General features: G+C 40.8%; 1 protein-coding gene and 1 long non-coding RNA gene across 3 annotated transcripts in view; one reads left to right on the top strand and one right to left on the bottom strand.

Annotated features, from left to right (window-relative positions):
- TMTC4 (transmembrane O-mannosyltransferase targeting cadherins 4) overlaps positions 1 to 1,987 on the bottom strand; it is a 71,945-nt gene extending 69,958 nt beyond the window's left edge. The window contains exon 1 of one of the 2 annotated variants that reach the window (XM_074859344.1): positions 1,896 to 1,987. The gene's annotated coding sequence lies outside the window, so the exon portion shown is untranslated. The remainder of the gene's footprint in view (positions 1 to 1,895) is intronic. The other variant, XM_074859342.1, reaches the window with a different exon arrangement.
- Positions 1,988 to 2,142: 155 nt separating this feature from the next.
- LOC141940203 (uncharacterized) lies at positions 2,143 to 23,773 on the top strand. Its single transcript, XR_012627916.1, has 3 exons — positions 2,143 to 2,450; positions 6,680 to 6,774; positions 23,694 to 23,773. It is a non-coding gene; the product is annotated as an uncharacterized LOC141940203 (long non-coding RNA).
- Positions 23,774 to 24,274: the final 501 nt, after the last annotated feature.

The raw sequence follows: 24,274 nt of genomic DNA, 5'->3' as shown, positions 1-24,274 counted from the left end.
GAATTAAAGGACATAGTCTTACACACAGCCTATAAAGGGAATTCATACAAACATCACAAGCAGACATATACAGATGACAGTTAATGGACTAGGCCCTAAATGTCAACAATTCAAACAACGAGACAACAAGAGGCGTACAGCGAAGACCGAAGTAGCGCTCACTAGATCACTCAGCACGCCACAAGGACTGTATAAGCTAAATTCTGCTGCTGTACTCATGGGCTTATGAGGTTGTTCAGGTAGATGAAAAAGATGATGCAATCCAACAGCACTAAGTGGTACATCAGTGTGGAGGTACTAAGGCTGGAGGTTTACCCATGAACCACCTTTACTTGGAAGGGTCTCTTCTGATGCTCCAAAGCCAGCCCTCCGCCTGGGCAGCTCCTCTGCCTCTGCTTCTCTGGTGCTCCCACAGTACTGTGAGTGGTCTTATTATCAAGTGCTACTATAAATGGCAGCTGGAGGAGGTTACAAATGGAAAACTACAGTAAAAGCAGGGCAGAATACAAAGTTTTTCTTTGTAAGACCCAAGAATGATAGGCACATCTAGTAGCCCACCTTCACACTTTCTTATTTATTGGCTTTTTAAATCAACTGTTGCACTCCTGAAAACATTGCATTTGATGTCTTCACATACAGTCTAGAAAAAAGCTCCAGTCATTGGGCTTCTTGAACAAACCTGACCATTAGCACTGCTAAGGCAATTGCTTTGTAGCTTTCTGTTTGCAATGCTAAATTCCAGTCTCCACGTATTCCCAATCTCTGTGCACACGGATATCTCACATGCACACCCTCAGGCGGTGGTGACACTCCTTGTCACACCAGTGCCCCTTTTCCCTTTGGGGACTGTATAGCAGTGCTCCCAAATTCAGGTAAAGGCAGCAACGCGGAGCTGTGTAACCTCAGAGAGAATGGAGCAGAGCAAAGCAGACCAACCACTTTACAAGCAAAGCCCTTCCTCAAAGTAATTCAGCCTTGTGCTCTTGGTTTGACAAAAACAAAGACTAAAAGCAAGGCTGCAATCAGAGAGAAGTGCATTGCGCTGCTCCTGCACAGACGCAGCATCAATGCCCGCTACGCAATTAAAACATTTCATCTACTCCTCAAGATTCATTTTGCCCGGAAAGTTTCTCCCATGCCGCTTTTCTCTGTATCCGATGCCCGTTTGCTCCCAGTCCTCTCCCCGCGGTGCTGGTTAGACCCTGGGGGCTCCCTTTGCCAGGGCAACGCGTGAACCGCCCGGGCGGGCTGAGCACCCACGAGGGACCGCGACCCCCCGCCGCCGCGCACGTCCCTCCGAGCGCCGGCCCGAACAGCTCTCCCGTTTCCGACCGGCTCACAGGCGGCTGCCAGGACCGCGCCCCCCGCGCCGCCCTCTCCAGGGACAGGCGACACCGAGCCGACCCCGGCCCGGCCCCACCGACCCACCGCGGACAGCCCCCCCCGCCGAGCTGGGGGGGGGGGGGGGGGGGGCGGGGGGGGACAGAGCTCCGGGTCCCGCCGGAGAGAGCGGGCGCCGCGGGGAGGCTCGCACCGAGCGGTCACAACGGCCCCGCAAACTTGAGGGCGTCCCGGCCGCCCGGCGGGCGGTCCCGGGGAAGGAGCCCTCCGGGGAAGACAGCGGCCGGCGGGCGGGCAGGGGCGAGGCTGGCGGGGCGGGCGAGCACCACCGGGAGTTTCGCGGCGGCCCTGCCCCGCTCGCCGCTCCCCTTTTGTCCTGGCAGCAGCCGCCGCCGAGGGGGTTGTCCCGGCCCGGCCCTCAGCCCCGCCGCCGCCGTCGCCGCACCCGCCCCCCACTCCCCGCGCCGTCCGGGCCGGTTCCGCCAGCGCTCCAGGCAGCAGGAGGGGCAGGGGCTGGGCCCCCCCTCAGCGCCGGGAGCCCCGCGCGGCGTTACCTGCGAGGAGAAGGAGCCCGCGCGGCATCTCCCACCCGGGTGCGAAACTCTCCCGCCCGGCGAGCGCCCAGCCGGAGCGGCCAGCGGGGGAGGGGCCGCGGCGGCTTCGCCTCCGGGAAACATCCTCGGAGCCCATTGGCTGCCTCGCCGCCCCACCCCTCCTTCTCCCCGCCCCCCCGGTGTAGATCCGCGTTCCTATTGGCGGGGGCGGCGGTGACGCGTGGCAGGCCGGGCCGAGGAAGCGGAGCGAGGAGATTACTCGCGGCGGCGGCAGCAGCAGCGGGGCCGGTGCGAGTCGCTCCCCCTCCGCCCTGAACCCCACACCCCTCCGCCTCGCACAAAGGCGGGAGCCGGGGCGGCCTCCCCTGGGGGCGGCTTCCCCTGGGGGCGCCGCCCGCGCCGCGTTCCCAGAGCCCGCCCGGCGCTGCCCCTGCCCCCTGCGAGGCGGTCGTTGTCCCGCGCACCTGGCCGGCCGGGGGCGGGGGGGAGCGGCTCGAGCGGGCTCGCCCTGCCCTCGCGCGCCGCCGCGACCGTTAGTGCGACCGTTGCCAGCGGGTGAGCCTGGGGCGCGCGCGAGGCTTTCCAGCACCGCGGGAGGGTGTCTCGCCTGGCCCCGCCCGGGGTGAACCCGGCGGCCGCGGGGAGCGGCTGCTGCCGAGCCCCGGCCCTTCCCCTGCAGCCGAGGTTTCTGCCGTGACGGGTTTACGCGAGGCGAAATCCCCCCTGAAAAAAGACGCTGCAAGGCCCATAGGGTGGTAGCGCGGGGTGTGTGTGTGTGTGTAGGGGGGTGCCGCCGCCTTGGGCAGGGGCCGTGGGTGCCGCGGGCCGCCTCCCGTGGCGAGCTTGTCGGTGCAGCTCTCGGGCACGTTGGCCGAGCGCTCCCGCCTTTCTCGCTGAGGCCCCGGTCCTGCCGGGCTAGTGGCGCGGTGCTCCCCGCGGGACAGCTACCGTAAGGAAGCAATAAAAAGGCTTTATCAGGTGTACTTTATTCGTGCGTTTCATCACTGCGATTTTCTTGTAAGGAAGTGTGATTAAATGCTGAACTATATACCACCAAATGTTTGGCAGAAGCTTCCCTAAAAACAATAAAATCTTAATATACTGAAATTGGATGAGAAATCCTGGCTTCGAGCCAGGCTGAGGCATAATTTAAGAGTGGGATTTTTGAGATGTTTGCATTACCAAGTGTCAAATTAACAAGGTTATTTTATAGCTCCTTCGAGGCTTTAGCTCTCAAGAGGAAATGCTACTTTGGGAGGCTTTCAGTGGTTGCCACCCATAATTGTCTACTTGACACCTGCTTTGAAGCATCTGCTGCTACAACATGGACAGCTCAGCTGCTTGTGAGGCAGCAGCTGAACCAGCACAATTTCCAGGCTAGTATATTATTCAAGTATATGTGATGCCTCTGCTTCTAAGATGGTAGTCTGTAACTCGAGCTTGTTTAACAGCCACCACAAAACATCTGAGGTGCTTTTGGACTGGGAAGTGCTGGAAGGCCGGCGACCTGTTGTCACCAAGCACACAAAGCTCTGGTCACAAACTTCTGGTCCCTTTGTTAAAAGAGCTAAAATAAATACACAAAGACCATGACTTGCAAACCAGTAAATTGTGCCCTGTACTTTAAAATGATCTTGTCTGTTCTGGCCTTGTCCCTGGCCTAGAGATACAGGTGGGAATAATCAGTAAGCTTTGTATTTTATAATTTACAATCATAAAATGGTAGAGGTGAAAAATGTCTCTATGACTTTTAGCTCATTTTGCCTTATAAATGCAAACTAGAATGTGAGATAATCTGTAACAGCATGCTTTCTTGGTTTCTCCTCCTAAAATCCAAAGCACTGAGATTTATATCACTTCCTAAAAACTGTGGATTTGCCACATTAGTTCATGATGAGGAAGTACTGGTTGATGACTGTCACATTTCCTTATTGTTTCAATTTACAACCCCTAAACAAATATTATCAAGTCAAATTCTTGTCAACTGTCTTTCCAATCTTTCCATATCCAACAATCTTCGAGAGTTCACAGTGTTTATAGACATTTTAAATAATTTGTGTTTACTAATGGAAGGGCCCCAACTCAGAAGAGAGAGGCCCAGTTTAGAGAAAAAAATCCTTAGGAAAGGCAGCCTATCATGTATTTAATCTTCTAGGAATTCCAGTGAAGTAAAGGAAAGTTCATGCTTAAATTTGTGCATATGTAAGAATTAATTTAAGCATATGTAAATCTACGTAGGGTTCTATGAATCGAGATTGAGATTTCCCTCACTGGACTAACTGTGACAACTGCCAGACTTATCCTAGTTGAGTCACTTTCACATTTCTCTGTTAGGTTTTGTTCTGTAGAGTGTTTGACTTTATCACATTTGCTGATGTATTTATTTCTACTGATGGCCCATTCACATCAGATACTCGTCTTAGTAGCTCCTTTGCTCACATTTCTTACACATCTGCACATCCTTGATCTATGCTTTATAACTGGAATTTAATTTGTTCAGTCTGCTGATATCATCAGTTCTGGTCAAATTTATATATATCCGCACAACCAGATGCACAGATGGTATAAATCACCTCGTCACCACTTATGTCAATATAGCAATACTGATTAACATTTCTTTATGAACTAGACAACATATACAGAAGTCCCTCCTTCCCATTATTTTCCATTTTGAAATAAGCCTATTTCTTTGGTTTTTATTATTTTGCTTTTTATAACATAGCAGCTTTTACAATGACCTTCTGTTCTGTTTTAATTAATGTGGAGAACAGCAGAGCAAATACCTGTTCTGGAGAGTTCCCTAGTTCCCTCAAAATCTGATTCAAATCAGCTACAGTTGCATAATTTATCTCCAGTCTGCTTTTTTGGAGGGTTATTACAGCACTTCAATTTAAAACAGTTCCTAAGTACACCTTTTTTTTTTTTTTAATCTGCAATTTCTGGGAGGGTATATGTATGAAGTGAGTATCTCCCTGCTCTGTAGTTTTCTCAGCATACTAAAGTGATCTACCTAAGTGGCTATTGCATCCTTATTTTTAGCAGCCTGCTATTGCAGATCTGCACAAAGGCCAATCTTTCTTTTGTAAGAAAGGAGTGTGCAAAAGATGTCATATTTCAAGCGATCAGCATCAGCAAGTATTGCAGTGACTTTGCAGACAAGAGAATAAAATGTCAGGGACCATGGTAATGAGGGATTCAACCAAAATATTTCAGAAGCCTTAAAAGACCATCAGTCTTTACCATAGCTGTTTTTGAAAGAGCTGCATCTTGTCCATGGCCTGGATTTTGCTGTCAGAAATGTGGGTGTGGCCATTGAGCACAACTGCTGGTAACTGTAGGTAATTAGCTGGTCACTCACTACCTGTTGCATGGTTGGGGCATGCCACAAGCATTGTATATGCAAATATTTGCATATAGAATAAGCATATTTGCACTACTTCGATGGTCTCTTTCTCTAGGCAATGCGTGTCCCAAATATTTATTCTGCTACAAGACATTTTAAACAGCAGAAGGTCTTAGGTAGCTTGTTTTGTACGTCATGTTTTGTACGCGCATGTTTGTACACATATATGTCTGTAGACACAGGCAAACTCATATGCCTGTTGCAGTCTTGATCGACCATAAGTCATAAAAACAAAATATAAATTAAATAGAAGTTAAACAAGATTGTTGCAAGAGAAGTGGAATGAATGAAGCCTTCTCTTCCGTTTTTTGTCTCGTATTCCTGCACCTTCTTGCTTTAGTAACTGCAGTTCCTCTCATGACCAGTGTAAATCATCTTCATTAAGATCCCTCTGTATTCCTCACTTCACTTTTTGGCTTGCCACCTGTTCCAGACTCACTTCATTCTATGACTGACCAGAGCTCTGAGCACATTCCCTGGCGAGTGGCCTGCCCAGACTTCTTGGCTAGCCAGCTGCCACATACACTTAGTGATAGCTGGATCTTGCCATGAAAGTGTCTGTAGGTTGCTGTGATTTACACAGCCATTATGATTTTTATGAAACATGTAGGAACTGAACATGCTTGAGGCCCCTGTACTTTCATAACTCTGGGTTAAGTGGGACAGAAGTTATTAGAAGAGGATTGCCAGACAGACCCCACAACTTTAATTTTCTTTAGAATCAAGGCTTCCAGTCAAGTATCGGATCCTTCAGCCCTGCTGCTGTAGACATATATATCCCTGCTCACTGGTTGAGAATGAGCAGATCCATTGAAGACTTGTTGCTACTCCATATAATGTTTAGGGTAGTTTTGAAGGATTATGGCTCACAGTCTTAAATTATGTTAAAGTATATATAAAGTATATGTTTAATCACACACTCTCCTTCCCCAAAATAGGTAGCTAAGAAATATCTTTTAAAAACAGTAGTTAATTCTGGAAGTGAGAATTATGCTCTGCTATACAGGTGGTTGTGAAATGGGTTCTTGTCAATGTAAAATGAAAATGTTGCAGCAGGTCAAACATTTGTGAATAACAAAGGTTCTGGTATTCTGTTGTTCTCTGAACCATAAGAATCCTCATCACTACTCTTCACTACAGTTCTTTAGACATAGTACAAGAGATATACTTTAGCTTTTATAGGAAAAATAAAGAACTATCAACAATCAGCCCAGGCCTTTCAGGGAAAGTACGAGTGTAGTTATGCCAACCCATTAAATGTTCAGCATTAAGCCTGAACTACTTCACTCTGTGCATCTGCCTAGCTTTTGTTACATTAGAGAAAATACTAAGTTTTTGCTTAACTGTGATAAGTTTTTTCCTTCCACCCTCTCTTTGCCAGACATTGAAAAGAAAATATCTGTGCTTGACACAAAGAAGCAGAAGATAAAAAAGAAAATTTAAATGGAAAGTGGGACTCTTAAATCATTTTCAAAGGTACTCAAATTTCCTTCCTAAAATTATTTCAAGCTGTATGACGAAAAGATTGGAGATGTAGGCAGAATGATTGCATGTGCTAACATTATATGATTTAAGAATATTTCCAAGTTATACATTTAAAAATTGTATTTTCCTAATCAAAGGCTGTACAAACATCTCTGCTGTCAGAATCAATTTGTAACTCATTACTTCTGTCCTCCAGTTTAATAGTCTTTTATCTACACACACACACACACAAATATAAATAGGCACTTTTAAAGACTGTTGTATCTCTCTTAGGGTTAAATTGATTCAAACTTTATTGCACACTATATAAAATTGTATTGGGCGATACCTTAGAAGATTAGGGAAATTATAATCTACTGAAAAACCCAACAGCATCTTTCGTAGCTTCTCTTCAAAAGCATTTGCAACCATGGTCAGAGAACCAGAAAAATTATTTACCTTTCCTTGTATTACATAATGTTAGCACACTGGACCTTCGTTTTGCACTCATATAGTCATTTGCCTAAGTGAAATATAAGTGCCGAATATGGTAAATCAGTCAGATGATGTAATTTTGTACTGAGTAATATAAAATGATGATGCGAGGTACAAGAAACAATGAATTGGGACCTGTACCTTTTTCTGTATAAAGGTTCCCTCTCCAGATATTTTTAGCTGTTCAGATATATGTCTAACCTTGTATTTTATTCTTTTTTCACAGACCTACTTACCTAACAATGGGTTCCATGAAATCCTGAAAGTTCATCTGCATGTAAAGAATTCTATGACCAAGATTTAAAAAGTAGGAGGGGAAAAAAGGATCTTTGAAGCTAACCCTAAAAATGATAAGAGAACTCTGGGGAAATATATATAATGAAACACTCTATAATATAAAGAAAGAAAGAAAGAGAGAAGCTAATAGTGCATGATTCATATGAACCCAGTTTATAACTCATAAATCAAAATCTGTATTGAAAGATCTTAGAACTGCATCAGTGTTTGAGGCAAAGCTGGGGAGCAGCATGATCTGACAGGCAGCCATTAGACAACATCAGACTGCAGACCAGGACATCAGACAGTAACACTGCCATAAAATGCAGAAATTATTCCAAACTTTTCTTGTTACTGGTATTTGTGAAATTATATTGTTATTCTTACTAAAATAATTTTGTTTTATAGACAGGTGTGGCTTAAGCATAAGATCATGCAGTGGTGCTTGCATTTTAGTGTCTACCCAAGAAAACACTGGGAAATTTAAGATGTATGAGTTACTGTGGAGTGTAGTTAGAGTGGCTGCTTTTAGATAATTTCCAGCTGCGATTTGTAAGTAACATTTTTCTTTCCCTTCTTGCTCAGGGGTAATTATGGCTGTATAAGAAATTTAAGAAGGAATAGTTTATCTTTTTTTCATCTAGAGTGCTTGGCAAAGGAAAGCATCTCACTTTAGAGCTGGAAAACGTGAGGAATAATGAGATAAAGTCGCTTATCCATGATTGCACAGTAATTCAGTGGCAAGAACAAGAAACAGAACCCAACAGAGCTGGTTATAACATTGTGTTTTCCTGCCTGTGAGGAATTCTGAGGTTTTGGAAAAGCTTTTGCTGAGTAGACAGAAGATAGGTAAAACCCCAACGTTTTCATAGGACACAAACTGCCCTTTCCTTCTCCTGCTCATCCAAGAGAGCTCCATCTCAGGAGAAACAAGACTAAGTTTTTCAGCTAACCATTTATCTTCTGGAAGGTTTTTTGTCCCCTGGAAAGTGGAGTTGATAGGACACCCCTGGGCATGCTGCCATAGTCTGAATTCTGTGGCTCTCTCTGGCTCTCTATGAGGGAGAAGAAAGATGGTTCTTTTCTCTCTCCCCACCCTGACTTCAGTTCTGTGGTTCCCTGCCTTGAATATTTTTGTCCATTACTTTAACTGTTTCCTGTGAGGAAATTACTCAGATTTCACAACCAGCTTTAGAACCCTATTCATGTGGTTCCTAAAACAACCCCTTATTCATAAATTGGTCTGAATAATTTTTTGTGTGTTGAGCACCTGGCTTTGTACAGCCTGTCACATTTTTCTTATTCTTCTGTTGCCTACTAGGCCCTAATTAATTTCTTTTGTTTTTCCTGGTAAGCTAGGGCCTATGGATCAGACTCCCATTGTGGTAGATACTATACAAAAACATAGGAAAGAAAGAATTCCTGCCCCAAAGAGATCATTTGTGCCTCACAATTCTGCAACATTTAAACAGGCAGAGCAGCATTTGTTTAATAACATTTAGTAGATCTTGTAAGGTGAGGCCATCCTTCCATTGGCGATGTTCTTTTGCATGGACGCAGGCAAACTGTTTATGTGCTCTTCTAATAGTGCTACAGAGCTCATTAAATCTCCTTTTTGCAAGGAAGGCCTCAGGGCTATTAATTACTCAGTTTTTCCATGTATAAAATGGGCAGAATGCTGCTAATCTGTTGACAAGTCTGCAGGAAGCTGTCCAACTGTGAAATGATACTGAAAATTTCATTTTTTCAGAGATATTGTCATCTCCTCACATTTTTTTTTTCTAAATAAGTTAGGAAAGCAATTCTCATTACCATGGAGACGAATATTTTATTGCAAAGACTGTAATTGCAAGCAAGTTTCAAGGTTGCAAGCGGATTTTCCAGAAATCAGGTCAATTGATGAAGTACCTGCACTCAGTGTCGGCTGCTGCAGTGCACATCACTTTCATTCTGAGTCTTATTTACATTCCAAGCCCCAGGGCTTGGGTGCCAGCAAATCAATTGTGGAATTGTTGGGCTGTGGTAGATTCTGCAACAGGATAATAAAGGAAAAATAACTTCACTGAAGGGTAAACTTGCTTGCATCTACCCCAGGATACGTCAGAGTAGCAACATGTATGCAGGCAGTGACTGCAAAAGAGTTGATGCCCCACAGAATCATATGTTGGCTTACCTGTAGCAGGTTGTGCTTGTAACCACAGCAAAAGATAGATGGCTTAGTGCATCACAAATCAAAGCCTGCTTAATAATAAGCATCTCTTGCAATTATTCAGTTTGATTTACTGGGAAAGAGAAGGAAAAATCTTGCCTTTTTTCTCACTTATTTTTTTTAACAGATCAAAAAAAAAAGGTTAATTAATGTCAAAAAAAGACAAAAAGAAGAAATGGCTCCAGTGTGCAGTCTGGAAGTAAAAATATTAACAATACACTCCAGTCCCACTCGCTGAGGCAAATATATAGAGAGCTTTCAGCAAGTTTGTCTCTTTGAACTTTCTCTAGAAACATTCAGGCAGAATCCAAAGACTCAAGACACACGTTTCTTGACTGCATCTTGGTGGAAGGACATTTGAAGTCTTGTTTCTTATTTTTTGTGCTTATTCCCTTCCAAGTGAGTCAGAAACTTCAAGAAATTCTTCCACAGATGCAGTGGCCTGCATGCTAGGAAATTATCTAACACAGTCCAGGCATTGGTTATTTTTAATAAAGGTGTCAGTGGGTTTAAAGAACCCTTGACAACTCACATGCATTTGGAGTATTTATGTTTTTTCAGTATTCACTTGAGGACCCAGTTCGGAAAAGTGCCAAGTGCTCTTCTGTGTGTTGACTTCAGTGGCAGTAGTTGTATATAAGCAGATCAACACTTCGGTGAGAAAGATCAGAACCAGGCAGAACTATAGCCCTAGCTAGTATCTACATTCACATTATCTTCTAAAGCTTCCTTTTCCAAATGCAATTAGTTTGGAAACCATTGTGCAAGCTATCAGCTGTCTCTGAGCAGGATTGTTGTGTTTCACAGGATCAAGCCTTGGTAATGCCATGTCCCTGACCTTGAATGCCAACAGTCTGGTGTGTTGCCAGGATGCAGTCCTGCACTCACTTGGCTAAATTATCTCTTGCTATGACACTATAGAGAGATGTCAGAAAATATGCTTGTGTAGCTTTAATGAACGAACATTTCTGAATGAGTAAATTAATCCAAAAGGAGGAGTTTTCTGTTCCTGTGCAAGACTATCATGGTGCTCACAAACAACAGAAATAAATGCAAAGAACCCAATATTAAGACTGCTAAACCTGTTTGATGCAAAATGATAAGACAGGGGTTTAGCTGTATTACTACTCTTAAATTCAGGATTTCATGAGAACCGATACTGGAAGTCCATATTCTGAAAATGTATTTTAAAATATATTACTTACTTTATGTGTTTTATTAGTGTATCATGTTGGCTGAAATACTGGGCAGTAGTCAGCAAATGGTATACTGAAACATGAATAAGAATTATATCTTCTCTATTTGATAGAATGAGGGAGAAGGGAAAAAGTAGAAGATAAGGAGAAAAAAATTAAGACTCAAGGCAATAATTATAGCAGGCAATAAGTCCAATTATATTGTCCCAGAAAATTCTATAACATGAATTTTTAAACATTTGCTTTCATGCAGTTGTGGTCCCCTAAATACGTGGCAAAAGATTAATAGCTGTTGACTGCAATAATAACAAAATTTTTTTGTGCAACTCACTTGTGCTCATGACACTGATTTTATAATTCTTTCAGGGACTATTATTTTATGTTTAAGTTCACCAAGTCTCATTCTGGAATGGTGCATCATAATCTGTATCAAATCCTTTAAGTAGTAAGGTAAAGCCTGTTCATACATGATAAATTTATTTTAAGTATTTCACCATGTTGGAAATAAAAAAATCCAACAACTTTGAGAAAGAATTTCTAAAATAATTTTTAAAAGGCTACAGGCTTCTGCATGGTATATAGAAAAGGATTTATTAAGATTGTATAGGGTAAAAACATTGATATAATTGTACCAGTGGCTTCCCATGTTGTTGTACACTCAGTAGTTTTGGAAAAGGGATTTCAGCTTCTTGAGCAGTGAAGCTTCTGTCACCATCCATGTGCACTACATTCACTCATCATTGCATCCATCTTACAGCTGAGAGATGAGCAATAAACTCCTTATTTTCAGCTTGATTTTTATCAGTGCAGCATTACCCCTTCCTGCTTAGGGTCTTGACTGTCTAATGAGAAAAGAAAAAGGAACATGTGGGGAATGGAGGAGGTTTTCCCAATAGCTGACTTTCCTCTTGCTCTAAATTCCCCTGTGTGGTTCCACTGGCTGCAAGTAGAGACTAATGAGGCTAACCTTATTTAGTCTACTGTGAATTCCCACCACAAAATCAAAACTAATTTTCTGAATTCCATGCAAATAACATACCTCTAGGCCATCCACTTTTATCATCACCTTTGTTTTGGTTTGTTTTGCTCTTGAAGGTATGTTGAGATCTCACATTAAGCCATCTGTCTAATTCAGCAGGTATGTTTCTCACAGAAATGCTCTTTTCTGCATGTTGTCACATTTGTGGCATTATACCATTGGTAGTAATAATACCACTTCTTTTTCTTGTTTCCTTATGATATTGAAACTGTGGGATGGCTTATTTTGGAACAAGGTAACAGCCCTCAGTCAAAATATGCTGATGCTAGATAAGTTGCTCTCTTTGCATCTATTTCTTGAAAGAGCCAGCTGTCACCATCAACCTGTTAGAAAACCAGGACTAAGACCTTGGTGGACATGTTTCATTTGTCAAAGTTTAACTTTTCCACCAGCCCATCTCTAATTTTTGTGCTAAAAATTTCAGTGAGGACAGGACAACATGGAGTAAGTTCAGTGTGCAAACCATTTGGTTGTTGTTCTATGTATGCAAAAATATTTGTATTTTATGGAATTAGTGGAATTATCAAGACCTGACTGTGTCTTCTTCCCTGAAACTAAAATTTTTTAACCTTTGACTTAGATAATTTAACTACCTAAATGAACAAACTACCATATAAAGTGTACTTGAATAGTTCTTATACCTATTTCTCTTAATTTAAACAATAAACAATTAAATGCATGCAAATATAATTGTTACCAGTTATTTTCTGAATCTTTAAACACAGAAGGAACAGTAACAATTTGTTACAAAACCAGCTAGTTGAGGAGCTGCTTTCTGCAGGTAAATCTAGATTTTGTAGGCAGATGTATGTTCCAATTAGGCATTCTAGACTCTTCCCAAGGGTGCGTTGCTGTCACTTCACACAAGTTTTGGTTCAAGGGAGATCTAGAGCATCAAAATTGCCCACTTTAGATGTGTACACCAGCTTCATCTTCATTGTTGATGATTCTCAGGTTTTGGAAGTGGAAGACCTTGTTTTGCCTGCTAAAAAACATAGTGAATTATATATTATTGTTTTTTAAACATGCAGAAACCTAATCGCTGTGAATTCATTCAGTATTGTTTGACAGCATGTGTTACTAGTAGTAATTAAGTCATATATCAGCAGGAAAAGTGTTCTCATAGGAGGTCCCAAAGGGCCACTTAAGCTGGTGATGGTGTGTACTCACTGGAGAAAGACTATCAAGGTCAGTTGGAATACTTGAAGAAATCCTTATCAGTGTGAGTAAGGATGGATAAGGAATCCATGCTCAAATTTGGGACATTTAAGTAGCATTTAAACATACCATTTAAATGCAGATTTACCATCATTCTTGTATCCCCTGAAGTTAATTAACTTCTGATTTGAGTGTGCCATACAGTGGGGTGACAATTACCTTTTTTTCCCATAAGTTCACTGCTGTAAGGGTTGTATGAAAGCACCTCTTGGATTTTATTATTCAGGACTACAGGAAAGAAAAAGCAACTGATCACAAAAACACTGTTCCTCTTTCTGAATTCAGCTCGCTATTTTCTGCATTGGGTTTATTGTTCTGAGTTCAGCCCCATGCGAGTTGAGCAAAATCCCAAATCAGCAAAGATTATATACATAAAAATCAGGCTGAAAAAAAATCAGTTATTTGATTGGTATAGAGCTATATTAATGTATGACATGAACAGAGTAATCCCTACCTTCTCATCTTTTACAAAGCTGAGAAGAAAGGGAGAAAGCATATCTTATCAGAGGGGGAGTGTGTGATTTACAGCAGAATAAGGTACCAAATAGGTAAAGTAGGTGATGACAGATGAAGTGTATGTAAATGTATGTATGTATTATATAGATATATATATAGGAGTGAGTGACTGTAATGACTGCTCAAAACATCTCTGGAAACCTTCTTGGTGGGGAATAAGAGCAGCTTTTAACCATCTCCTGATAACTTCAGTGTTATTTTTGAGCATTGGTCATAATGCTGTTCTTTTTTGTTGTATTCATATTGTACACTGCAGTTTTTGTGGCTGCATTTTTACATTAGAGATTTTAAGCTTCTTCATTGCAAGAGAGTGGAAGTTTTGTGCCTCTCAGAACTCAATGTCTATTACACAGCTGGTTGTGATTTCAGAGGATTGGGTATGTTTTACCGGAACCAGCTGAAGATCTTCTGCAGTAGGATAGTGCAGAACAGGACTGTAGGCTGCACAGCAGAGCAAAACACTTACTTGCAGAGTAAGTGTATTCTTAAGACTACATACATTTTTTTCTTCTCTCTTGTTAAGGTTTCAGTTTAGTAGAAGTCCAGAAGGGCTGTAGGGGAACTTATGCACAAATGTATGAAAAGCCAGAAGTAGATCTGAGTAAGGCATCATGGCTTGGTTTCTCTTTGTATATACCTATACATATGTTTGATCCATATACAATATGTTGTGTTATGAAAGTAAAAGATAAAGTTGAGGCAAGTCCTGCTCCATCTAAAAACAGTGCATACATTCTTATGGGCTTTCAGTGGGCTGAGGTTTTCAAAGACAGCTTTGATAAACCGAATATAGTGCAAAGACTTGTCATATTTGACTTTTAGCAGTATACTTATGATGAAAACATGTAGCAGATATATACATTATGGAACCAGCTATCAATGAAGCTGTTTTTGACAAGTACATTTAAGTATGGCACATATGCAAAGTTTTTCTGTGGCTTCTCCCAAAAGATAACCCATTAATTTATAGGGATATGTCCAGCCACCCACTAGATGGTGGCAAGGAGCATAGTTAAGTAAAACTGTATTTACAGCAGAGTATGTATTATCTTTTTAGCAGCAGACTCAGATTAATCTTCCACCAGATTCTCCCCCATAGGTAGATGTTAGAGCTAATCCTGCTGAGTAGTAGGAAGTCTTTGTAGCGGTGGCCTAGGATAATAGACTTGCCTACTTAGCCATGCTGTAGAGAAAGAAGAAAAGGAATAGTTGGGGTGTGCAGGGGGGTGCTAAATGATACAAACAGTGCTACAGCTGAGATACCCCAGCAACAAAAATATTTCCCAGTGGTAGCTGTGTTATAGAGCTGCAAAAGTGCACTGATACCTTCAGAAAAACAGAACACACATGGCAGTAAATGTTTCTTGTTCTTAGGACAGCGATGCTGGTGAGTTAGAATGCTGAAACAAAAGCTATGCGACAGCTGAAGTGCCTACCTGTGTCTTCCCTCTCACTGACCTATGCTGCATTTCATTAGTTCCCTTCAGTAGTGGCAGGTGAGGGCACTCACAGATATACAGTCAAAACCGTCAGCAGTGAATCCAGACTAACTCTTTGCTAGAAGGCATTATGCATAGCATATCTAGAACACCAGGTTCCTCATTTGTTGCTACAGGGGTGGTGATATTAAGGGAAGCAGTAAGCAGGAAACAATCTGTAGCTGACTTCTGGAAAGGTAATGCTGAACACAGAAGGCACATTTACCGTCTGCATGCCCTGTTATAAAAACAAGACAGCTATCACAAAAGGATTCTGGTGTTCCATATAAGTTATACATCTATCTGTTGCAAAGGGCTAGTTTGTATACATAGCTGATGGATTTGATTGCCTGTTTGTGAACACAGCTACAGAAGTGCCGAGGGACCAGCAGAATTTAACAGCAGAATTTTGCTTGCACTTATAAATAGAACAGTGTTCCCCCCCAGCATATGTGGATCATAAATAACAAAACAGCATACAAGAGCTGCCCAAGAGGCGGGCTATCTGCTATTGCATTTGGTGGGGATTGGCTGCTGCAACCACTGACAGAGGCTGAATATAAGCAAAGTTAGTCTCACATTGTTTGAGAGGATGTGCATTGGTTCAAGATTTTTTTGCTATAGTCTACCGAAAGAATAAAATACATAGTAAATGAATACAAGGAAATATATTGTACATGAAAGTACTTTGCCTTAACCCTAAACAAAATGTTTGCTGAGGATTCCCAGATTTTGATTTAATAGAAATGATGACAGTAAACTTATAGGTGTCTTTACACGTAAAATTTCCTCATTGCTCCAAGAAATGTGGAAAAGCAAGCTGTCTGAGAGTGGTACTTTCTTATTATGGAATTATTAATCAAATAAGTGAGTTTAATCATGAAAGAAGAGGAGTACATTGGAGAGAGAAAGAGCAAAGGGAGACCATGTAACAAGGAGAGGAGAATTCTTCTGACTCCACTTTAGATATCTACAATGCAGTCTGAGTTCTCATCTCTCCAGTGAGTGACGAATAGAAAAGCTGGATACTACCCTCCTACTATCCACGCAACATATTTTGGCACAAGTGAAGCTGAGTGTGATTTCACCACTTATCCCATTATAGGATGCTGGGTGGAGCACTGTCCTATCTTCTTCAATCCCATGTTGCAAGTTGCATCTTTAACCTGGACGATAGCTCATCCCCTGTATCATTGCACATCCCAACCTTCTCACTAGTGCAGAGACTCCATATTTATCCCAGATTTACAGTATGGCTCTTTTTACTAGAAAACTATTCCAACATTATACTGTAACTGCCATGTAAATTTAGTCTGCTTAATGATTTTTTCCATTTGACTACCTTGCTACACAACAGATGCCAACATAGTGCCCCTATCTTCTGTTTCAGGTCTTATAGCACCAAGCTTACCCAGACATAACCAAGTTTGATTTAAAAAGAAAAATATTTTTCTTTGTATAGTTTTTAAACCACCAGCAATACACAGAGCAAGCAGATAAAAGGCTCTATAGATTGTGTGTCTGAAACACCTTATGTTCAAAGCTCTTGTAATGTTTTTCCCAGCACACAATTCAAGTACGTTAAGAATGACTGACACCTGCAGTCACACATAATTAGGTCAAACAAAAACTTCCATAGGATGATGAGGAATGAATTAGGAAGGTCTCTGCTTCAATGACAATGGCTGGTTAAAGTCAAAAGGGCTGTAACTAGCTCTCAATTCCAATCTGCATTAACAGCAATCCAGAAAATGTTGTCCAGGCCCTTTATCATACTCTAAATCAAAGAGTAAGCCCCCTCCCGCTCCCCACACCAAAAAAAAAAAAGGAAAGAAAAAAGAGAAACAGAAGAGAACAAGTGCTTGTTTGTTCTTGCCAGCAACAGAAATGCTATTTTGACAGTTCTGCACACTGGGTTGGGTGAACAAGGACCCTGTTGGACTTTCAACCAGACTGTGTCTTCTGAATGAGCCTTCAAATACATTTATATTCTGACTCTCAAATATACAGCATGATGCTAAACAAGTCACCCTGCTAAATATTCTTAAAGTTACAGAAGAGACTAAGCTGTAAATTTGCTATTGCCCTCCTTTAAGTTTAGGTCTGATTTAGATCTAAAGCTCTGGGTCACAATCATTTATTCCTACACAGCTCCTAAAAAGGCTAAGGATTTTCCCTGTGCAGTGGGAGCACTGCCAAGGTGTAACATTTCCAACAGCCATTCATTTCCAGACCACGACCAAGTATGTCTACATGACACGTTGAGGGCGAGTCAGTGGCTTGAGGGCAAACTGTCAAGACTAAATTTGTGAGTCATGCAGACCAGTCTGTCAGTGTGAACTCAGAGGAGCATACCCTGCAGATCATTCAGAAGCCTACATTTTCTCTCATATTTGCTTGATCAACGTACCTGGGGACACATGGACAGGTGCACCAGGAAGGCATTGTATATATAGTAAATGAATGGGAGGCAGAACATACCGTGCTCACAAGTGTTGCTCTTACACAACATTATAGACCAAACTGTTGTCTTGTTCAACCACCACACTAACTCTTTGTTTGACAGTTAGCTGCCTGATACTCCTTTTGTACCTGTTCTTAAGCTCCAGAGAGTTTTCTGGTTATTGACAGACTATGTAGAAGGAATGCCTCTTTTAATATGCCTTACCTCTGGCAAAGATCGGACCTCTTTAGGAAGTTCCTGCTTAAAAATGCTATCCTGATTGTCTCAGAATTTACAATTTCTCAAAGCAGGCAATGTCACTCTGGAAATGATGGTACCTTTTCAGACAGAACTGCAAAATCTTGCAGTGCACAAAGTGTCCTGTTCATTCCTTTGACACTGGAAACTACGTGTCAGTTCTCAGGCATGAGATCCTCCCAAAGAGAGTTCCAGGAGCCAGCCCATGACAAAAGGCTCTCGGTGTAACAGATCTTTTATTGTTTACTTAAAATCTTAAATACATTATACAATAAGCATATAAAGAATAATGCAATACAGATAGTACATTAAGAATTAATCTGTTCAATAATATGAAATGCATTAACAATAGTTATTACAATAATAACTGAGGGAGAAAAACAAATGAAAAGGAGAGAATAAAACTGAATTCAAAATGTACATTTTACCCAACATATAATTATTAGGTAGTTAACCTATTGGGAACAAATCTTACCTAATTTTCCTAAGTTTAAAGATAAAAACTTTGAAGAGGGTCTTGGGAGAGTCTGCAGATGGAAACCGCATGAGCACTGATCCAATAGTGAAGAAGTACTGTTGCAAAGCTTAACTCTTATTATTTTAACTCTGATATGAAATCAGCTCAATATATATAATAAGATATTATCAATACTAAATTATGTTAGTCTATATAAGGTAGATGAGTGAATTTACTGATAATACAAAACTGTCTCACTCTTACATGAGCTAAATGTTAAAAAACGCATTTGTAGATGAGCTGGCTTCTCTGGTTTTGTTCATAGGAAGCTCTGACACATTTCTTGAGTGTGAATGTTCTCACTATTAATGTTTTCTGGTCATCTGATTACCTATATAAAATATTTATCCATGTATTGTTAAAGAGCTACTTGTATTATTAACCCATAGTATTTAATAAACCAGGGTCTGCTACATGAATTAAGGTTTATTGGTGGGTCTACAGAAGGCTCCAGATGCTGTACCTCGTACCTGCCATCTATTTCTGTAATGCTTCTGAAACAAACTACAGATCCAAAGCCTTGAGGGCCATTAGGTGTGGTTGAATGAGGAAAGAAATCCAAAAGAACTCCATGTTGTATCAAAATTTGCAGTTCAGTCTCATCTCTCATTTTAACACCAGTTATATACATGATCTTGAACATAATTTACTTTTCATCTCAAGTCCAAACATCTGTAGATAATTTCAACCGCCTTATTCTTGCACTCCAACACTGGTCCAAAATCCATTGGCTTCAGGAGAAGATTTTCAGCTGACTTCCAAATGAGCTTTGGATCAGGTCCTTGGTAAATATAGATCAAATACAGGGGAAAAGAGTTTCCTAGGACATTCTCTTCTAGGATTCTCCATTTACCATTACGTTTTGTAATGACAGCCCCTTCAGCTTTTCTCTCAGAAATTGCTTCAGATCAGTTGAAAGACCTTTTTCTCTTTTTAATAAAAACACATTTAAAATATCTCTTGCAATCTGTCCTGCTGTTACCAGCTGCAAAATGTGCTATTACATTATGCATGATTCTTGACTGTTCAGAGTATGAAAAAATCCACCCTACTATAGTCTATTAATGATTTTAATGTTATGCTAAATGTTTGCAGTATATTATTTCAGATAAATATGGCAATCTAGTGATATTTACACATTCATAATATGTGATGTTAATAAGGATACCTATTCAATATTAATAAAGTCAATTTAAAATTAATTTACCAAGCATCAGAGAGATCATTTTCTAGTGCATCTGTTTGCAAAGAGGCTTCACATTAAAGAGGAGTCAGGTAGTGGAGATTGCTTACTGCTCTGGGGTCATGTGTTACTGAGTAATTTTGCATTCTCCCCCTTTCATGTTTACAGATTTTGATAACTGTTGTGATTCACTGAATGTAAAATGAATGCTTAACTGCATTTATTACCTTTACTAGTTATTTGAATTTTGATTTGAGGAGTTATATATGAACAGTGTATCCTTCCAAAACATATTCAGTAATGAATCTCTTGTATTCCAAACTTTTGGAATTGGTTGGGCTTAACTGTCAGAATATCCAGCACTTTACTAGAAACTGTAAAACATAAGTATCAAGACAAGTATTATATAATATATAATTATGTATAAATAAAAATTAATAAGGATCAGAAAGAATGCACAGGAAATGAAAATAACTGCTTTGCAGATAGAAGCAAAACACATGAGGTTAATTTACTCAGGGTGAAAGTATTGAGCAACAATGGACCTACTAGTGTAACATCAACAGTATGAAAGATAAAATTGTGATGGAAAGAATAATTTATGACATAAAGGTAAACAAAAATGGTATAAAATGCAATCAGTTTTGCCAGGGGAAATTCATGCTGGTATAACTGAATTCACTTTTTGGATAACAGATTTTACAAAGCAAAGATATATGAAAGATCTAATTTATTTGGTAATGAGTGATGGGATTTATCTGACTAAATGCACATGTCTGCTCTGGAGACATCTACTTCTAAACTAGTCACCCCATGCTCCCTTTTTAACAATGCCAAAAAAAAGGTTCCTTTTAGGGTATGATTCATCCCATCCTAAAGTAAATGTCTAAAATAAGTCAGATGAATCACACCTACAAGTGCTTATTTCTCTCCATTGACTGTAAAGTTACCCAGGGATGACTAGCTCAGGTGTAGATGACCACCCTAAAGACATCTGAAGTTAAATAGGAGTAATCCCACTGAGACAGACTAAATTATGAGTGAAGTATCTGAAATGATGCCCATAGGAAAGTGCCCATTAGTAAGACAGAGGTTCGAACTTCAGGATAGTTAGGAAGCTGTTTAAAGTGAAGATGAAAATGGGCAATATTGAAAAAAGATGTAATGGGTTGAAGGGAACTACTAGAAGCATTTTTCATGAATCAGCCTTGGAGTGGATCTCAGTATTTTCTTTAATGATTTTGGCATGAGAAGTAGGATTGAACTAATGATATCTGATATGGAAATGGGTTGCACTGTCAGTACAGAAGAGAACTAGGATGTCATACAGGAAAAATTAGATCACCTTGAGAATAGAACAGTGGGAATGAGATGAAATTTAATACAGCAAAGTTCAAATATTGCAGTAATGGAAAAATCTGAAAATATTGCCTAGGTGCCTAAAGTGTATTTTGAAAGAACATAGATGTCTAATTTTAATAGAAAATTTTTTTTAAAAATCTGTTCAATCATCTGTATGCCTAGAGAGCAATAGATCCTCCAGTTTTCTACTGAAAATGAATTATGTGCCTAAAGGTTTTCTATTCTGCATAGTTAAGAGTATTGCTACTGCGGCTGAACTGAACATTTGGGAACTTATTAGCTGCCTCGGCTTCTTTGGGAGTTACAGTATAAGGTGCCTGAAGACTGCAGTCTTTCTAAGCATTTTCTAGTTATACCTAGAAAACTAAGTCAGTATTGCCATATTTCAAAATAATCAGATAGAAGCAGAATAGACAAGCCTATTTACTGGTCAATGACATAGTTGCTTGTATGCCTGAGAGGCATGAAGCCCAACCAATGCAGAACTTAACCATCTGGTTATGAGAAAGGCACTCTTCATTCTTCAGGGACAGCAAAGAACTCAGGAGTCAGTGAGGCCAAAAGAGTATGCTAGGAGTCTCTTGCTTGCCAGCAGTTTTTTGCCAAGGAGACAGAGGACCTAGATCTGGCTTTAAGTTTTGTTGCTCATTTTTGATCATGACTGCTTCACTCAGGAAAGTGCTGACAGGAACCCAGATGACTGTGATTCCGGTTCAGTGGTATTGTCACTGGCACTGTTACTTGCTTGAACAGTGGCCCACCTGTACTGAGAGATGAAGGGTTAAAGTTCTCTTCTGCCAATAGACAGATACAAACCTGAGCCCTGGTTGCTGTGGGAAAATGAAACTCTTATTGATCTGGTAAATGCTCTAATAATTAATCCATTCCTGAAGTCAGACAAATTGTTTCATGGTCATCTTTTCAACCTGACAACCCAATGGCAATGAGAGTCATCTGTTGAAATGTTGCCCAAAGAGGCTGTAGATGTCCCATTCCTGGAAAATTCAGGGTCAGGCTGGACGGGGCTCTGAGCAACCTGATCTAGTGCAAGGTGTCCTTGCTCATTGCAAGGGAGTTGGATGAAGTGACCTTTAAAGGTCCCTTCCAACCCAAACCGTTCTATGATTCTATGAATGCAGAAGTCTGTATCTGAATAGTTGTCTAGAAACTATAGGAATGCCTAGAATGTGATTTGTGACTTGTTTTGTCTTAAGATAGATATCTAAAAGTAGAGAAATTAATCTTTCTGGAAGTGCTTATTTCTCTCCTTTGAGTATAAATGGAGCCTAGTTATCTTATAGAGATGTAGATTTTATAGGTAAGACATTACAGCTCTGCATGTGTGTAACAGGTACTTCAATGCAAAAAATGTTTTTTGTCTCTGAATCTGTTTCACATCTGATCCTATGCCTGCATTCAAAATCTAAATTCTGCAAAATTCCTCATTCCTCTCACTTGGCATTGCTCATGGTACAGTTTAGATATTGCTCCACTCGGTGGATTGGCTGTTGGCAAAACTCATATAACCCATACACCTTTTCTATAGACTGCAGCCACCTGACTCAGCATTTTGGAGCTCACTCTTAAATTTTGTGGATAATTTCTTGGTGATGGAGTGTTGAATATCACATTGCTTAAGACAAATGAGTTACCAGGATGTCCCAGCACTTTTGAAATGCAGGGATCTAGTAACTAGAGACTCAGTCCTGGTGAGAGTTCAGCCAACAGCAGATGATGAATACTCCGTACTACTCCAACATGGCATCCTACTCAGTACATGACATAGCGGAAAAAGTGCAGACTTCTGAATCTCAGCTCCTTTGTAAAACTCTCATTCCTGCTTCTCAGAAGAGATGAATACTGCTTTAATTTACAAATTGTTGACATGAAGCATCAGCTTCAAATTGATGAGCTAGAGTTCTGTGCCCCAAAGTTAATTGGAAGGAAGCTAACCTTTTCTTTTTCCATATCAGGCTGTTTTCTTAAGCAGAATATTTCAGTGCCCTATTCTTTGTCATAATCTTTACAGCATCAGAACTCATTTTTTCAATCAGTCACCTGCAGGCAGGAGGGGCGATGATTTGGTTGTATGATAATTTATGAGGGTGAACAAAGAATGACTTGCTTTGTATGGCTTGTATTTCAGAAAATTCTGAAGGCTGAGTGTAACCCAAGAAGTGAGCATACAGAAAATGATGGCTCTGGTGTTTAAAACAAAACAAAACAAAACAATCCTTCAACAAATTTAAAAGGAAGTGAAACAAAACCAGCACAGGGAGGATGATAATATATGTGCCTTTCTGACTGATGATTCATACTCATCCCTGCTGGGTATATATTTTGGAGAAGAATTTAGAATACCTCAAGCTATTTTCCTTCTTTTGCTCACTTCTCATCTGTATCACCAAACATCCCTACTGTGTGTTTTGGTTCTGAGAAGGAGGGGATTCTGTAGCTCTGTGTGAATGTCTTGGATGGGGGCCAGATATCACTGCAAGAATAGGAATAGATTACATTTAATGCCCTTTTCTTGTTCTTTTTAACTCTACATCACTCCTGACATTGTTACACCAGAGTTCAGAGAAGCTAGCTGCCTTTTGTGTTATGTTACAATAGAAGTCCAGTTAAATTTCTTTTTTTTCCCTCCACTGTCATTTACCATTTTCATTCCTTCTCACAACTCATCAGTTTTTCAGCAAGGCTTAGGCAAAAATTTTAACATACTTTGTTACTTCTATCAGGCCTTTTGCAATGCTGGCTATTCCCATGAATTCTGAAATTTGGACTCTCTCCAGGAGAATGGACTGAAGCATTGGAGAAGGTCAGCGAAACATCATTTTTCATTTTACACTGCTACGCTGACCACAACTGCTCTGCTCTCACCTTTTCTGTAGTAGTTGCTCTTCACTGCCCTAAGCTATAGACCTCAAGCTGATAGAGGGAGCTGAACTTTCAGAAGAAGGTGAAGACACAAGCTGCCTGCTGCTATCATCAGTTGCAGGGGAAGCTAGGCTGTTCCTGGCTGTGGGCAGCAGATGTTCATGAAGTAACTGCCAAAATGGTGTTTGGGGAAACGATACATGTGTTACTTGGCACCAGAGTATTAGGGAAGCCAATAGGTTGCCCACTTCTTCACTCAACACAGTGACATACAATGAAGTGGAAGATGAGACTGTGCAGTCCCAAAGTCCAGCAGAGAATAAAGACCTAGGAATGATTTCCCAGACCTGTCAATTGTGCATCCTGTGCAAATGCTGAGTGGAAAATTCCAAGGTAGTGCGGTGCATGTATAATGCATGAAAAAAAACCCCTTAAAGTGTTA

Source organism: Strix uralensis, chromosome 2 (assembly GCF_047716275.1).
Source record: "Strix uralensis isolate ZFMK-TIS-50842 chromosome 2, bStrUra1, whole genome shotgun sequence".
In the NCBI taxonomy this organism is placed as follows: Eukaryota; Metazoa; Chordata; class Aves; order Strigiformes; family Strigidae; genus Strix; species Strix uralensis.
Note: the sequence above shows the minus strand (reverse complement) of the source record. Positions and strands in the feature narration are given on the sequence as shown.